Source organism: Pan troglodytes, chromosome 1 (genome assembly GCF_028858775.2).
Source record: "Pan troglodytes isolate AG18354 chromosome 1, NHGRI_mPanTro3-v2.0_pri, whole genome shotgun sequence".
Lineage (NCBI taxonomy): Eukaryota > Metazoa > Chordata > Mammalia > Primates > Hominidae > Pan > Pan troglodytes.
The window spans coordinates 231,255,792-231,273,355 of NC_072398.2; the positions used below are offsets into that span (position 1 = coordinate 231,255,792).

General features: G+C 41.9%; 1 non-coding gene and 1 pseudogene across 1 annotated transcript; both read left to right on the forward strand.

Moving 5' to 3' along the window:
• LOC112204119 (putative uncharacterized protein FLJ46235) overlaps positions 1-17,564 on the forward strand; it is a 42,766-nt pseudogene that overhangs the window by 2,091 nt on the left and 23,111 nt on the right.
• LOC129138549 (U6 spliceosomal RNA) lies at positions 8,247-8,350 on the forward strand. The gene has a single exon (XR_008541879.1). It is a non-coding gene; the product is annotated as a U6 spliceosomal RNA (small nuclear RNA).

The following is a 17,564-nucleotide window of genomic DNA, read 5'->3' on the forward strand; positions in this document are numbered from 1 at the left end:
AGCCACTGTGCCCAGCCTGTCTTTTCTCTTCACACCCGCAGTTCATGATGAAATATTAAATATGTACTAGTGGATATTACTTTGCTGAATATTGCCTAGTGAATATTAAGTATTCTCACCTTTCAGACATGAACTTATGAATTCAACAGGTGAAGATTTACAACTTGATAAATCAACTTTGTGAGGTACGTCTTCAGTCTTAAGTCAGATTAGAAGATTATGTGAGGTAATTAACACTTAACATTGATTTAATGGTAGCTTCCACATGAAATAGTATGCCTCTAAGTATTAATTATGTCCTAGGACAGGAGAATTGATGTTGTCAAAATTCTCATACTCTCTAGAGCAATAAACTCATTTTCTTTTTATTAGTAAATATTGCATTTATGGGTAGACAAAACTGAAAGAACAATATTTGTTCTACTTTTGAGATGCAAGATTCATCTGGCATAATGCATTGAACAGGTTATTATTGAAGTCTACACCAGTCAACTGAATAAGCATTCATCAAATGTCCATGATATGCAGGACATAAGTTTTCTTTTAGAGTATGGAACCATGCATATTATCTTTTAATTAGATGATTTAGTTAGATATGTTTTTAAAGAACTAGAAATATAATTGATTTTCTTGTTTTGGCTCTGGAGTGGAGTGGGGACGAAACAGAATGGATTCACACTGTTTAGATTTACTAAAATGGAAGGATTGCAGCAAGATCATATCCCTAGTCTCCCCATAGCAAATGTCACCTGCTAGCTGTTTTTTTTTTTTTCTTTTTTTTGGAGGTTGAAGTTTTGTTCTGTCGCCCACGCTGGAGTGCAGTGGTATGATCTCAGCTCATGGCAAGCTCACCTCCTGGGTTCAAGCAATTCTCCCTGCCTCAGCCTCCTAAGTAGCTGGGATTACAGGCCTCTGCCACCACGCCTGCCTAATTTTTGTATTTGTAGTAGAGTTGGGGTTTCACCATGTTGGCCAGGCTGGCCTTGAACTCCTGACTTCAGGAGATTCACCCGCCTCAGCCTCCCAAAGTGCTTGGGATTATGGGTGTGTCACTGCACTTGGATTTAATGGGATATTTCACTACAGACTTTGGTAAACAGAATATTAGCATTTTTGGTGTTCTTTTTATTTTACTCATACTATTTTTCTTTGGACTCAATCACAATAACAGAATTAAAGATCAAAGTGTAAAAGTTAAAGACCAGTACAGATTCAATAATTATTCTTTTCTACATACTGTGTTTAAATGATACCCCTTTTTCTTTTTGTTCTTATAGCTCGAGCTGTAAAAGCCAAAGGTCTGGTGATGATCCCATACCCTTTTTTCCAGTCTCATGTTGAAGATTTTTATGTAGAAGGCCTTCCCAAAGGAATTTTTTTTTTTTTTTTTTTGAGATGGAGTTTTCACTCTTATCGCCCAGGCTGGGGTGCAATGGCACAACCTTGCTGGTCACTGCAACCTCTGCCTCCTGGGTTCAAGAAATTCTCCTGCCTTAGCCTCCCAAGTTGCTGGGATTACAGGTGCCCACCACCACAGCAGGCTAATTTTTGTATTTTTAGTGGAGATGGGGTTTCACCATGTTGGCCGGGCCAGTCTCGAACTCCTGACGTCAAGTGATCTTCCCGCCTCGACTCCTGACATCAAGTGATCTTCCCGCCTCGGCCTCCCAGAGTGCTGAGATTACAGACGTGAACCCATGCCTGGCCAGGAATTTTGTTTTTTAGGAAGGATTTCTACTAATGGAATTCCTGGCCTTGAGAGGATGTTACTTTCGAAGGAAAGGATTTTTTTTGTTATTAAAAGGTAAGATGCCTGGATTCTTATTGGATTGTTATCTCTGTTATGTGTAATCCATCTTTAGTCATTCTAGGGTTGTATTTAATTAAGTCTGAGTTATTTTATGGTGGTTTTGTTTTGTTTTGTTTTGTTTTTACCGAATTTTGTTCTCATTGCCGTGGCTTGAGGGCAATGGCATGATCTCAGGTAACCGCATTCTCTGCCTTCCAGGTTCAAGCAATTCTCCTGCCTCAGCCTCCTGAGTAGCTGGATTTACAGGCATGTGCCACCATGCCTCGCTAATTTTTTGTATTTTTAGTAGAGATGGTGTTTCACCATGTTGACCAGGCTGGTCTAGAACTCCTGACCTTGGGTGATCCACCCGCCTCGGCCTCCCAAAGTGCTGGGATTACAGGCATGAGCCACTGCGCCCAGCCTGGGCCTGCTTCTTTCTCTTTTTCTTTTTTTCATTAGCAGCTTAAAATTGGTGCCTTATTCAGACACAAGCAAAAGGACATTAGCCCAGCTTTGGAAATAGGTAAGAGCCCATCTATGATTTTCCTAGTTTCTCCTCCCCCTTTGCTTTTTGCTCTCTTGTTAGTATATTAATTGTTTTCACTCTCTGAATCTTTTTTCCCCATTTCTTTGGCAGACATTTTTACTTGTCTTGGAAGAGTAGGTGAAGAGCTGTTTCTAGGAGTCTTTGAAAGGGTACAGTATGGGTGACAGTCTTGGCTAATGGTAACATCCAGGGAGCTGGGGTCAGCGTGAGCTGGAATCAGTTCAAATTAGCAAAGCACTGGCACTCAGTGGCAGGAATACAAGTGACTGCAAAGTGTTAAACACATCTGGAAAGGGATACTGACATCATCCTCAGAATCTGTGGGGAGTTCACATAGCCAGTTAAGACCCATTCCTCTTTGACCCTATAAAGATTCTTTAAAGAATAATACCCTTAGTGGTTTTCTAGCCAGCTTGCCTGCTTATTTATCTTTGACGACAACATGCCTTGTGGAGCTCCACAGGCCCCAGAGGGGTATGGATTCTGCATTTAAAAGTGCTGAAGCTGAGAGACTGGGTCTTGGTGGACCCCGAGAGGTCTGTTTCTCCTCTACTCATTGTTCCTTTTTTTCCCAACAGCTGGCATTGCTGTTTAAATGGGTTGTTCTCTGCTGTTTTAAGTTGTTTCATAGTGGTGTGTCAGGATTCGGGTTTTCTTAATACTTTCCAAGCTGGTGACTTGAGTGATGGTTAGGGAGGAAATGTTTTAGGGCTGTTCTGGAGCTATTGAGGTCAGGTGTCTAGATACTCCCAGCTTGTCTGTTGAGGAGAATGCTGTTCTCATCGTGCTGCCTTTGGTGGTGCTGTGTGTGGCTCTTTAGATGTGGGTGGAGGTGAGCTGGGGGAGTTAATGAGATCTTTTTTAGGTGCTTTTGATAAAGTAGCCTGCACTACAGGATTCACTGTGACTTTTTTCCTTAACCTATGCATTTCTCTCTGCTAGCTTTTGCTGTCTTTCTCATGCCTTTGATTTTCCCAGCTCCTCTTAGTTGAATTAACCTAAGTGCTCTGCTATGGTTTAAATGTGTCCCCCAAAGTTTATGTGCTGGAAACTCAATCCTCAATGCAACAGTTGGGATGTGGGGCCTTATAAAATAGCCTTCATGAATGAGTTAGTGTTGTTATTGTGGTAATAGATTAGTAATCACAGAGTGGGCTTATTATAAAACAGAGTTCAGCCCCTTTTGCCCTCTTGCTTTCTTGCACTCTCTTTTCCTTCTGCCTTCTGTAGTGGGATGATGCAGCAAGAAGACCCTTACCAGATGCAGGCCCCTCAACCTTGGACTTCCTAACATCCAGAACTGTTAAGAAATAAAATTTATTCCTTTCCTTTCCTTTTCTTCCTCCTTTCCCTTCTCCTCCCTTTTCTTCCCTTCCCCTCCCTCCCTCTCTCTCTCCCTCCCTCCCTCCTTCCCTCCCTTCCTCCTTCCCTCTTTCTCTCTTTCCCTTCCTTCCTTTCCTTCTTTCCCTTCCTTCCTTTCCTTCCCTCCTTCCCTTTTTCCCTCCTTCCCTCCTTCCTTCCTTTTTTCTTTCCTTCCTTTTTTCCTTTTTATAAATTATGCAGTCTGTGGTATTCTTTTATAGAATCATGAAATGGACAAAGACCCCATTTTCAAGAGCAAGCACTTTTGTAGTTTCTGAGCGAATTATGACTGCAAAGGAAGTTCTATAGGTAGCCTCAGATCCACTACCTAGGAAGCATGCTACCAAGCAGACCTAGGATCTAGGATTTGATCAAGTGCTGGGCAACATGATACCTGTGCAATTTAGCACTTCCCTATATACCTCCAGTTGGCTCAGCCCATTAGGGCTAAAACTACCCCTCATATCCTAGTGTCTCTTGTAGGCAGAAGCCTTGCCTAAACCCTAAGCTGCTTGGCTCACATTCTGTCTTGTGCTTTTTTTGTAGGGGGTTCAAATATACACAAAAGAAATATGTTGACCCTCCATGCACCCAACCCGCAGATTAAGCAGTTACCTCCATTTTTCCAGATTTGTTTTGTCTGCTTCAATCTCCCTAAAAATTTATGTTTGTACAGGAAAGATGGAATAAATAGCTAATTCTCCACCGTACCTCTCATCTTAAGTCACTTTTCAGAGTAGTAAATTAGTGACCTAGTAACCTTCCCTCTAATGACCAGTATTTTTTTTTTCTGAGTACCATTATGAACTCATAGATTATTGTTTGCATTTGATGTATTTCAGGCCATTGCAGTCTTTATTGTTTTGGATGCTTACATTGTCTCATCTAGGTTAATAATTATCTCTTCAGGTTGACTTTCATGTCTTTTTGACGTGATCCTGTTGGACTTTGATGGCTTCCTTCCTTTCTGGCAAAAAAAGATGTTCCAGGATCAATATACTGCACCATACATGGAGTCAGCCATTTCTCTAGGGAACCTTGATTCCTTTTAGTAGAGAACACAGTTTGAGGTCTTGGACTGAATGACTTTTGTGAACCTCCTCTCCTGAGACTACAGCCTGCATCCCTGCATATAGCCCATTTGGAGCTCTTGCTGGGCACCAACAGATCTCCTAAAACTGCTATATAGTTCTGCCTCACTCTTACAAAGATTCATCTCTTGAGAGTTTTGTGCTCTACCCCCAGATGTGGTCTTTCTGGTTCTGAAGCTTTTGCTTCAGTCACCCTGAATTTTGCCAGCCCTATGCATGCTATACCTTGGATTGCCAACTTGCCCTCACTGAAGCCAGTTTCTCTGGTTAGAATAGTTGCCCCAACCCATGCCTAATACTCTAGTAAACAAGGTTCTACCTGGGCTTAGGTTAACTTTTGCTCCTTTGGGCCCTGTGTTCTACCAGCATTCCATTTATCTGAAACTCTCCCTCACCTTAAGAACTTATCTGTTCTTTAATGAGTTACTGCTGCTTCCTGGGCTCGAAAGAACCCAGTTCAGGAGTTTCTGTTTTAGTTTGAGATCTTATAGGCCTGTCTCATCAGGTTGGTGTCAGCCCAGCTAGGATTAGGCAGAATTGGGTGGGGGCTGTAGTGCATTTTTGGCACAGCATGTACCTGTCTGACTAATTCTCTGTCTTTTCTTTCCTGTTGCAATTCATGGGTCTTAGCATCTTCTGAATGGTGTTTAGTAGGTCATCCTGTTGATTTCCTGCTAGGGAGTAGCATACTCTGACTCTGTACCATTGGCCAAGGGACTTAAGCATAGATGAAGTGCTGCAGTTTTGTTAAATGGAACAATATGAAGAGATGGCATTGTAAAAAAAAAAAAAAAAAAGGCTTGGCAGCAGGGCCCATTTGAATGGTTGGTCCTTGGCTCCTTTGTTGATATAGGCAGATCCTTGATGGGAATTTGGAATGATCCCAAATATTGTAGATCACTGGTACATCAAGTCATCCTCAAGGTTGTCTGTGTAACAGTCTTGAATGATATTTTGTCAGTCTTTGGAGATTCTCTGTATAGGGTTTAATCATTTAGTTATTTCAGTTGAGCCTGTTTAGTTTCTTTGCAAGGAGATAAGAAATGTGAAAGAGATGCAGACATTAGGGAAAAAAAGTCAGGAGCCTTGTTTCCCCATCCTCTACTTGGGTTCTGGAACTAGACTCATAGGTGAGTAGTGAGGAGCTGGGTCCAAGCACATTAATCCTAGATCTAGCTCTGCTTTGTGCTCGCTCCAGTTCTTGTATCAAATTCACTTCAAGCCACCCAGAGTAGTATGTAGAGGAGTCATTCAGGACCGTGCTCATGCTTCATTGTATCAAATGGGAGATCCAGTAATTTATGGCCTATTGTTTCTGGAGCCTGGAGATGGCTCTGCATAAGATTTGCCGAAGCAAATTTTATTACATTAGAAGAGAACCTAGCTGGCTGCATCCTACACTGGAAGCTTTTAGATGCTAATAAGGAGGTCATGTAAAGGTCACAGAATGACTCTGGAATCCATTCCCCGCCAAGAAAGAATAATGACATTCTATGTTGGCCTCTTTTTATTTCCCTTTGATTTTGAGTAATAAATTCTCTCCTCACTTCCCAGTTGAACTGTTTGGGAGTCTCTATTCCCTAGAAAGACTCTGGTCACATACCCATCAGATTAAATTAGGTGAAAACTCTTTGGCCTTCATGAATGTTGAAGGATTTCAAAGGGCTAATGGAAATTCTTCTAGAAGTAACTGCAACCTCCGCCTTCCGGGTTCAAGCGATTTTCCTGCCTCAGCCTCGCGAGTAGCTCGGATTACAGGTGTCCACCACCATGCCTAACTAATTTTTGTATTTTTAGTAGAGACGGGGTTTCACCATGTTGGCCAGGCTGATCTAGAACTTTTGACCTCAGGTGATCCACCCGCCTCAGCCTCCCAAAGTGCTGGGATTACAGGCGTGATCCACCGCGCCCAGTTAAACTTCAGTTTTTCATGTTCCATGCATTGGTCAGAGTCTTAGGGAGTGATTCATTCTAGCAGAACTCCCTGGATTTTAAGGCAGATGTTCCATTTATTAATTGACAAAGGAGGCATATTTCTCCCCTGGTAACCCAAAGATTTAGGTCATTTTCCCAGAGACTCCATTTCCGCGGTGAGGGTTCTTGGAAAACTAAGCAGAGGATGAGGAAAAGTCTGTGAACAAGCTTGCTGGTCTCTCAAAAGAGCATACCTCTTCTGTAACCAGAAGGCCCTTTTGATTAGTCAAGGCTGGACAGAGATTGGGTGTGTGTGTGTGTGTGTGTGTTTGTGTGTGTGTTTGTGTGTATCTTGAGACAGGGTCTCACTCTGTCACCGAGGCTGGAGTGCAGTGGTGAGATCAGAGCTCACTGCAGCTTCCACTTCCTGGGCTCAAGCGATCCTCCTATTTCAGCCTCCAGAGTAGCTGGGACTATACGAATGTTTTACTGCACCCAGTTCATTTTCTAATTTTTTGTAGAGATGAGGTTTCACTGTGTTGCTCAGGCTGGTCTTGAACTCCTGGCCTCACGGAATCCTCCTGCCTTAGTCTCCCAGTGGGCTGGGATTATAGGTATGAGCCACCTCACCTGACCTGCGACGATTTTTCAACAATGTAATTTCTCTTTTACAGAGCCACCTAAGCTGAAGATTCCCTTGAGAACAAGTACTGTCCTGCGGTTTCATGGCCTTTCTTCCATTTGTGGTTCTTGCGAAGTGGAATTTAAATGACATCTTACCAAGATGGATAAACCCTAGTTTCCCAGTGCTGGAATATAGAAAATGGATGGACAAGTAAATCCCACTCAGCACCCATAGTCCAGGCATGGGGATCTCAACACACCTGAGCCCCAGACATCACCTTTCATTGTGAGTAGCTCTGAGATGACACTTCTGCTGTTCCCAATTCCAGCATTAATTGGATTAGATAGTTATTTTATGAAGAATTTTCATATGCCACAATCCTGACCATATCTTCAAGTGAACAGAAAAATTCTATTAAAAAGTCAACCTTCTGTCTCACTCTTTTGCCCAGACTGGAGTGCAGTGATGCAATTATGGCTCACTGCAGCCTCAACCTCCTGGGCTCAAGCAATCCTCCTGCCTCAGCCTCACAAGTAGCTGGGACTACAGGTGCTTGTCACCACACCTCACTAATTTTCCCATTTGTGTTATATGTGGATTCCACAGGACTGACTTCGAAAACTTGAGTATGCGTGGATTTTGGTATACACAGAAATGGGAGAGCTGGAACTAATCCCCCCATATACCAAGGGACAAATTGTATCTGTTTTTACAATTATACAGTAGGAGACATTACGTTCCATGACAATGGTAATTTTTAATGACAGTTTTTAATTGAGTGAAATTACCATAAAAATAATAATAGTAGCAGCTAATATTTACTGAGCTGTTACTAGGTGCCTATAAATAGCATAGATTTTTAAATTCTCCATAATTCTTCCTTATTTCACTTAACCACTCTATCTTAAATTACTCATGCTTGCCTCAGTAGCACACATACTTAAGTTGGAACAATAGAGAGATTGGCACGGCCTCTGTGAAAGAATGACATGCAAATTTGTGAAGCATTCCATATTTTTTTAAAAAAAGAGAAAAAAATTACTCCCAGATTTTCACTGTGTTTGTGCATATGTCCTTTTGTTTAGGTTGAATTATATCCAAAGGTGAAATTTCCAGAAGTGAGATTACTGTGAGTCACAGGGCATGAGCATTCTTATTACCCTCGATGTAAATTGCAAAGCTTTCAGGCATGGTGGCTGTCAGCCTGTAATTCCAGCACTTTGGGAGGCTGAGGTGGGAGGATTGCTTGAGGCCAGGAGTTGGAGGAGGCAGTATAATGAGTCACTGTCTGTATGACTTAAAAAAAATTTCCCAGCTTTATGCTGGAAGGCTTATATACATTTTAAACACCACTAATACTACAAGAAAATGGCCATTTCACTGCACCTTCGCCCACACAGGTATTGTAATTTAACAAGTTATTTTCTGTGTGATAAATGAAAGACCTCATATTATTACTTTGTCACCCATTCTTTTTTCTTTTTTGAGACGCAGTCTCACTCTGTCGACTAGGCTGGAGTGCAATGGCACGATCTCGGCTCACTGCAACCTGTGCCTCCCAGGTTCAAGCGATTCTCCTGCCTCAGCCTCCTGAGTAGCTGGGATTACAGGCACATGCCACCATGCCTGGCTAATTTTTGTATTTTTAGTAGAAACGTGGTTTCACCATGTTGATCAGGCTGGTCTCAAACTCCTGATCTCGTGATCTACCCGCCTTGGCCTCCCAAAGTGCTTGATTACAGCTGTGAGCCATGTGCCCAGCCTATTTGTCACATATTTTATCTTTCCTTATGTTAGCTTATTAGCTTTATTTCTTTATTGTCCTTTTTTTTTTTTTGAGATGAAGTCTCGCTCTGTCTCCTAGGTTTCAGTGTAGTGGCACAGTCTCAACTCACTGCAGCCTTGACCTCCTAGGCTCAGGTGATCCTTCCACCTCAGTAGTTGGGACTATAGGCACATGCCACTATGCCTGGCCAATTATTTTTATTTTTTAATTTTTACTAGAGAGGAGGTCTTGCTTTGTTTCTTAGGCTGGTCTGGAACTCCTGGCCTCAAGCAATCCCCCCACCACCCCCTCCCAAAGTACTGGTATTATAAGCATGAGCCACCATGCCTGGGGTATCTGTGTCTTTTCCATTTATTTATAGAGTTACTTTGTATTTTACTAATTCAGTGATCTGTTTAATCTTTTATTAAATTATAAAAATAATAAATACTTTTAAATAAGTGAAAAATGTCCTTCACTCTTTAGACCCATAATCTTATCTCAGGAAATAATTGCAGTTGAGAAAATGGGCCATATCCTTCAAGATACGTACATGGTGATTGAACATCACTTCATATTTTCATATTTCGTGGACATTTGTGCCAATACCTATTGATCTATCTTAATCCTTTTCATGGTTGCATAATATTTTATTATATGGATGTATCACAATTTACCAGTACCAGTCAACTGCTGGAGGCATTTAGGCTCCTTCTAATATTTGCTTTGAGCTCTTTATATAATTAAAAATTAACCCCCTCAGCCAGGTGTGGCAGCTCACACCTGTAATCCCAGCATTTTGGAAGGCTGAGGTGAGAGAACTGCCTGAGTGTAGGAGATCACCACCAACCTGGTCAACATAGTGACACTTTGTCTCTACTAAAAATTTAAAAAAAAAATGAGCTACACATTGCAGTGCACACCTGTAGTCCGAGCTACTGGGGAGGCTAAGCCTGGAGGATCACTTGAGTCTAGAAGGTTGAGGCTGCAGTAAGCTATGATCACACCATTGCACTTTAGCTTTGCTAAGAGCAAGACTGCATTTATTTTATTTTATTTTATTTTATTTATTTATTTATTTATTTCCTTTTTTTTTTTTTTAATTATACTTTAAGTTTTAGGGTACATGTGCACATTGTGCAGGCTAGTTACATATGTATACATGTGCCATGCTGGTGCGCTGCACCTACTAACTCGTCATCTAGCATTAGGTATATCTCCCAATGCTATTCCTCCCCCCTCCCCCCTCCCCACCACAGTCCCCAGAGTGTGATATTCCCCTTCCTGTGTCCATGTGATCTCATTGTTCAATTCCCACCTATGAGTGAGAATATGCGGTGTTTGGTTTTTTGTTCTTGCGATAGTTTACTGAGAATGATGGTTTCCAATTTCATCCATGTCCCTACAAAGGACATGAACTCATCATTTTTTATGGCTGCATAGTATTTCATGGTGTATATGTGCCACATTTTCTTAATCCAGTCTATCATTGTTGGACATTTGGGTTGGTTCCAAGTCTTTGCTATTGTGAATAATGCCGCAATAAACATACGTGTACATGTGTCTTTATAGCAGCATGATTTATAGTCATTTGGGTATATACCCAGTAATGGGATGGCTGGGTCAAATGGGATTTCTAGTTCTAGATCCCTGAGGAATCGCCACACTGACTTCCACAATGGTCGAACTAGTTTACAGTCCCACCAACAGTGTAAAAGTGTTCCTATTTCTCCACATCCTCTCCAGCACCTGTTGTTTCCTGACTTTTTAATGATTGCCATTCTAACTGATGTGAGATGATATCTCATAGTGGTTTTGATTTGCATTTCTCTGATGGCCAGTGATGATGAGCATTTTTTCATGTGTTTTTTGGCTGCATAAATGTCTTCTTTTGAGAAGTGTCTGTTCATGTCCTTCGCCCACTTTTTGATGGGGTTGTTTGTTTTTTTCTTGTAAATTTGTTTGAGTTCATTGTAGATTCTGGATATTAGCCCTTTGTCAGATGAGTAGGTTGCGAAAATTTTCTCCCATGTTGTAGGTTGCCTGTTCACTCTGATGGTAGTTTCTTTTGCTGTGCAGAAGCTCTTTAGTTTAATTAGATCCCATTTGTCAATTTTGGCTTTTGTTGCCATTGCTTTTGGTGTTTTAGACATGAAGTCCTTGCCTACGCCTATGTCCTGAATGGTAATGCCTAGGTTTTCTTCTAGGGTTTTTATGGTTTTAGGTCTAACGTTTAAATCTTTAATCCATCTTGAATTGATTTTTGTATAAGGTGTAAGGAAGGGATCCAGTTTCAGCTTTCTACATATGGCTAGCCAGTTTTCCCAGCACCATTTATTAAATAGGGAATCCTTTCCCCATTGCTTGTTTTTCTCAGGTTTGTCAAAGATCAGATAGTTGTAGGTAAGCGGCGTTATTTCTGAGGGCTCTGTTCTGTTCCATTGATCTATATCTCTGTTTTGGTACCAGTACCATGCTGTTTTGGTTACTGTAGCCTTGTAGTATAGTTTGAAGTCAGGTAGTGTGATGCCTCCAGCTTTGTTCTTTTGGCTTAGGATTGACTTGGCGATGCGGGCTCTTTTTTGGTTCCATATGAACTTTCAAGTAGTTTTTTCCAATTCTGTGAAGAAAGTCATTGGTAGCTTGATGGGGATAGCATTGAATCTGTAAATTACCTTGGGCAGTATGGCCATTTTCACGATATTGATTCTTCCTACCCATGAGCATGTAATGTTCTTCCATTTGTTTGTATCCTCTTTTATTTCCTTGAGCAGTGGTTTGTAGTTCTCCTTGAAGAGGTCCTTCACATCCCTTGTAAGTTGGATTCCTAGGTATTTTATTCTCTTTGAAGCAATTGTGAATGGGAGTTCACTCATGATTTGGCTCTCTGATTGTCTGTTGTTGGTGTATAGCAATGCTTGTGATTTTTGTACATTGATTTTGTATCCTGAGACTTTGCTGAAGTTGCTTATCAGCTTAAGGAGATTTTGGGCTGAGATGATGGGGTTTTCTAGATAAACAATCATGTCGTCTGCAAACAGGGACAATTTGACTTCCTCTTTTCCTAATTGAATACCCTTTATTTCCTTCTCCTGCCTGATTGCCCTGGCCAGAACTTCCAACACTATGTTGAATAGGAGCGGTGAGAGAGGGCATCCCTGTCTTGTGCCAGTTTTCAAAGGGAATGCTTCCAGTTTTTGCCCATTCAGTATGATATTGGCTGTGGGTTTGTCATAGATAGCTCTTATTATTTTGAAATACATCCCATCAATACCTAATTTATTGAGAGTTTTTAGCATGAAGGGTTGTTGAATTTTGTCAAAGGCTTTTTCTGCATCTATTGAGATAATCATGTGGTTTTTGTCTTTGGCTCTGTTTATATGCTGGATTACATTTATTGATTTGCGTATATTGAACCAGCCTTGCATCCCAGGGATGAAGCCCACTTGATCATGGTGGATAAGCTTTTTGATGTGCTGCTGGATTCGGTTTGCCAGTATTTTATTGAGGATTTTTGCATCAATGTTCATCAAGGATATTGGTTTAAAATTCTCTTTTTTGGTTGTGTCTCTGCCCGGCTTTGGTATCAGAATGATGCTGGCCTCATAAAATGAGTTAGGGAGGATTCCCTCTTTTTCTATTGATTGGAATAGTTTCAGAAGGAATGGTACCAGTTCCTCCTTGTACCTCTGGTAGAATTCAGCTGTGAATCCATCTGGTCCTGGACTCTTTTTGGTTGGTAAACTATTGATTATTGCCACAATTTCAGCTCCTGTTATTGGTCTATTCAGAGATTCAACTTCTTCCTGGTTTAGTCTTGGGAGAGTGTATGTGTCGAGGAATGTATCCATTTCTTCTAGATTTTCTAGTTTATTTGCATAGAGGTGTTTGTAGTATTCTCTGATGGTAGTTTGTATTTCTGTGGGATCGGTGGTGATATCCCCTTTATCATTTTTTATTGTGTCTATTTGATTCTTCTCTCTTTTTTTCTTTATTAGTCTTGCTAGCGGTCTATCAATTTTGTTGTTCTTTTCAAAAAACCAGCTCCTGGATTCATTGATTTTTTGAAGGGTTTTTTGTGTCTCTATTTCCTTCAGTTCTGCTCTGATTTTAGTTATTTCTTGCCTTCTGCTAGCTTTTGAATGTGTTTGCTCTTGCTTTTCTAGTTCTTTTAATTGTGATGTTAGGGTGTCAATTTTGGATCTTTCCTGCTTTCTCTTGTGGGCATTTAGTGCTATAAATTTCCCTCTACACACTGCTTTGAATGCGTCCCAGAGATTCTGGTATGTTGTGTCTTTTTTCTCGTTGGTTTCAAAGAACATCTTTATTTCTGCCTTCATTTCGTTATGTACCCAGTAGTCATTCAGGAGCAGGTTGTTCAGTTTCCATGTAGTTGAGCGGCTTTGAGTGAGATTCTTAATCCTGAGTTCTAGTTTGATTGCACTGTGGTCTGAGAGATAGTTTGTTATAATTTCTGTTCTTTTACATTTGCTGAGGAGAGCTTTACTTTCAACTATGTGGTCAATTTTGGAATAGGTGTGGTGTGGTGCTGAAAAAAATGTATATTCTATTGATTTGGGGTGGAGAGTTCTGTAGATGTCTATTAGGTCCGCTTGGTGCAGAGCTGAGTTCAATTCCTGGGTATCCTTGTTGACTTTCTGTCTCGTTGATCTGTCTAATGTTGACAGTGGGGTGTTAAAGTCTCCCATTATTAATGTGTGGGAGTCTAAGTCTCTTTGTAGGTCACTCAGGACTTGCTTTATGAATCTGGGTGCTCCTGTATTGGGTGCATATATATTTAGGATAGTTAGCTCCTCTTGTTGAATTGATCCCTTTACCATTATGTAATGGCCTTCTTTGTCTCTTTTGATCTTTGTTGGTTTAAAGTCTGTTTTATCAGAGACTAGGATTGCAACCCCTGCCTTTTTTTGTTTTCCATTTGCTTGGTAGATCTTCCTGCATCCTTTTATTTTGAGCCTATGTGTGTCTCTGCACGTGAGATGGGTTTCCTGAATACAGCACACTGATGGGTCTTGACTCTTTATCCAACTTGCCAGTCTGTGTCTTTTAATTGGAGAATTTAGTCCATTTACATTTAAAGTTAATATTGTTATGTGTGAATTTGATCCTGTCATTATGATGTTAGCTGGTGATTTTGCTCGTTAGTTGATGGAGTTTCTTCCTAGTCTCAATGGTCTTTACATTTTGGCATGATTTTGCAGCGGCTGGTACCAGTTGTTCCTTTCCATGTTTAGCACTTCCTTCAGGAGCTCTTTTAGGGCAGGCCTGGTGGTGACAAAATCGGTCAGCATTTGCTTGTCTGTAAAGTATTTTATTTCTCCTTCACTTATGAAGCTTAGTTTGGCTGGATATGAAATTCTGGGTTGAAAATTCTTTTCTTTAAGAATGTTGAGTATTGGCCCCCACTCTCTTCTGGCTTGTAGGGTTTCTGCCGAGAGATCCGCTGTTAGTCTGATGGGCTTCCCTTTGAGAGTAACCCGACCTTTCTCTCTGGCTGCCGTTAACATTTTTTCCTTCATTTCAAGTTTGGTGAATCTGACAATTATGTGTCTTGGAGTTGCTCTTCTGGAGGAGTATCTTTGTGGTGTTCTCTGTATTTCCTGAATCTGAACGTTGGCCTGCCTTGCTAGATTGGGGAAGTTCTCCTGGATAATATCCTGCAGAGTGTTTTCCAACTTGGTTCCATTCTCCACATCACTTTCAGGTACACCAATCAGACGTAGATTTGGTCTTTTCACATAGTCCCATATTTCCTGGAGGCTTTGCTCATTTCTTTTTATTCTTTTTTCTCTAAACTTCCCTTCTCACTTCATTTCATTCATTTCATCTTCCATTGCTGATACCCTTTCTTCCAGTTGATCGCATCGGCTCCTGAGGCTTCTGCATTCTTCACGTAGTTCTCGAGCCTTGGTTTTCAGCTCCATCAGCTCCTTTAAGCACTTCTCTGTATTGGTTATTCTAGTTATACATTCTTCTAAATTTTTTTCAAAGTTTTCAACTTCTTTGCCTTTGGTTTGAATGTCCTCCCGTAGCTCAGAGTAATTTGATCGTCTGAAGCCTTCTTCTCTCAGCTCGTCAAAATCATTCTCCATCCAGCTTTGTTCCGTTGCTGGTGAGGAACTGCGTTCCTTTGGAGGAGGAGAGGCGCTCTGCGTTTTAGAGTTTCCAGTTTTTCTGTTCTGTTTTTTCCCCATCTTTGTGGTTTTATCTACTTTTGGTCTTTGATGATGGTGATGTACAGATGGGTTTTTGGTGTGGATGTCCTTTCTGTTTGTTAGTTTTCCTTCTAACAGACAGGACCTTCAGCTGCAGGTCTGTTGGAGTACCCTGCCGTGTGAGGTGTCAGTGTGCCCCTGCTGGGGGGTGCCTCCCAGTTAGGCTGCTCGGGGGTCAGGGGTCAGGGACCCACTTGAGGAGGCAGTCTGCCCATTCTCAGATCTCCAGCTGTGTGCTGGGAGAACCACTGCTCTCTTCAAAGCTGTCAGACAGGGACATTTAAGTCTGCAGAGGTTACTGCTGTCTTTTTGTTTGTCTGTGCCCTGCCCCCAGAGGTGGAGCCTACAGAGGCAGGCAGGCCTCCTTGAGCTGTGGTGGGCTCCACCCAGTTCGAGCTTCCCGGCTGCTTTGTTTACCTAAGCAAGCCTGGGCAATGGCGGGCGCCCCTCCCCCAGCCTCACTGCCGCCTTGCAGTTTGATCTCAGACTGCTGTGCTAGCAATCAGCGAGATTCCGTGGGCGTAGGACCCTCCAAGCCAGGTGTGGGATATAGTCTCGTGGTGCGCCATTTTTTAAGCCGGTCTGAAAAGCGCAATATTCGGGTGGGAGTGACCCGATTTTCCAGGTGCGTCCGTCACCCCTTTCTTTTACTCGGAAAGGGAACTCCCTGACCCCTTGCGCTTCCCAGGTGAGGCAATGCCTCGCCCTGCTTTGGCTCGCGCACGGTGCACGCACCCACTGGCCTGCGCCCACTGTCTGGCACTCCCTAGTGAGATGAACCCGGTACCTCAGATGGAAATGCAGAAATCACCCGTCTTCTGCATCGCTCATGCTGGGAGCTGTAGACCGGAGCTGTTCCTATTCGGCCATCTTGGCTCCTCCTCTGCATTTCTTAAACAAAATAAAAATTAGATGGGAATATTGCTCAAGCCCTGGAGGTTGAGGCTGCAGTTAACTGTGATTGCACCACTGCAGTCCAGCCTAGGTGATAGAGCAAGACCCTTTCTCTAAAAATAAAATAAAAATTAACCTTCTATCATATTTCCCAGTAACACCTTCCCTCCTACATTTCTCCTAGAAGCCCTTAAATTTTGTTTTTCACATATCGTTTATAACTTTTAAGTGCTGATGTCTTTCTGTGTCATCCCTCTTTTTTTTTTTTTAAATGTCTTTTTGTCACTTCTAGCTGGACCTACCATGAAAGACTTCTGAATCCAGGAAGAGAAACTGACTGGGCAACATGTTATTCAGGTACAAAAAGACTTGGACTGTAACTCAAAAATGATCAAATAATAGTGCATGCATCAAGTGCAATCGGAAGCTCTTCTGGAGAGGGAGAGAAGCTTCCAGTTAAGGTGACATTGAAGCCAAGTCCTGTAAGATAAGGAAGAGTTGTATGAGAGTGGGGAGGGAAGGGGGAGGTGGAGGGATGGGGATTGGGCTGGGATGGGATGGAGTGAGCTGCCCAGGCAGGGAAACCAGCACTATACAGACCTGAACAATGAAGATGGCACATTTTGTTCAGGGAATGGTGAATTACGTGTGGCAGAAATGCTTTGTAGAGACAGTAATTTGCTTGTATGGAATTTTGCCCAAGAGACCTCATTACAGTTTCTAATTTTTTGACGTTATCATGCATCACTGCCCTTGTCAGATAGTATCATGATCACAATAACATCAAGCATAATATCTCATTGATTCTCACAAAAACAGGTGGGTGCCACAGTTATCCCCATTATATGCACAAAATGATGAAGACTTGGGGTTAATGAGCGATTTGCCCAAGCTCACCTGAATATTAGGACTGAGTCAAATGTTAGTCTGGTCTGACTTTAATGCTTGCCTCGTTCATGAGCACCATGCATTGCCTCTCCTATTAAGCAGGTAGACAGGTGAGAGAAGAGCCCGTGTGATATCGGGGGAAATTCACCCCTGATATTTCATGTAGGTTCTTTTCTATTTTCCCTGAGTGTCAGCCAGTCTGAGAAATAAAGGGAAAGAGTACAAAAGAGAGAAATTTTAAAGCTGGATGTCCAGGGGAGACATCACATGTCGGCAGGTTCCGTGATGCCCCCCAAGCTGCAAAACCAACAAGTTTTTATTAGTGATTTTCAAAAGGTGAGGGAGTGTACGAATAGGGTGTGGGTCACAGAGATCACATGCTTCACAAGGTAATAAAATATCACAAGGCAAATGGAGGCAGGGCAAGATCACAGGACCACAGGACCGGGG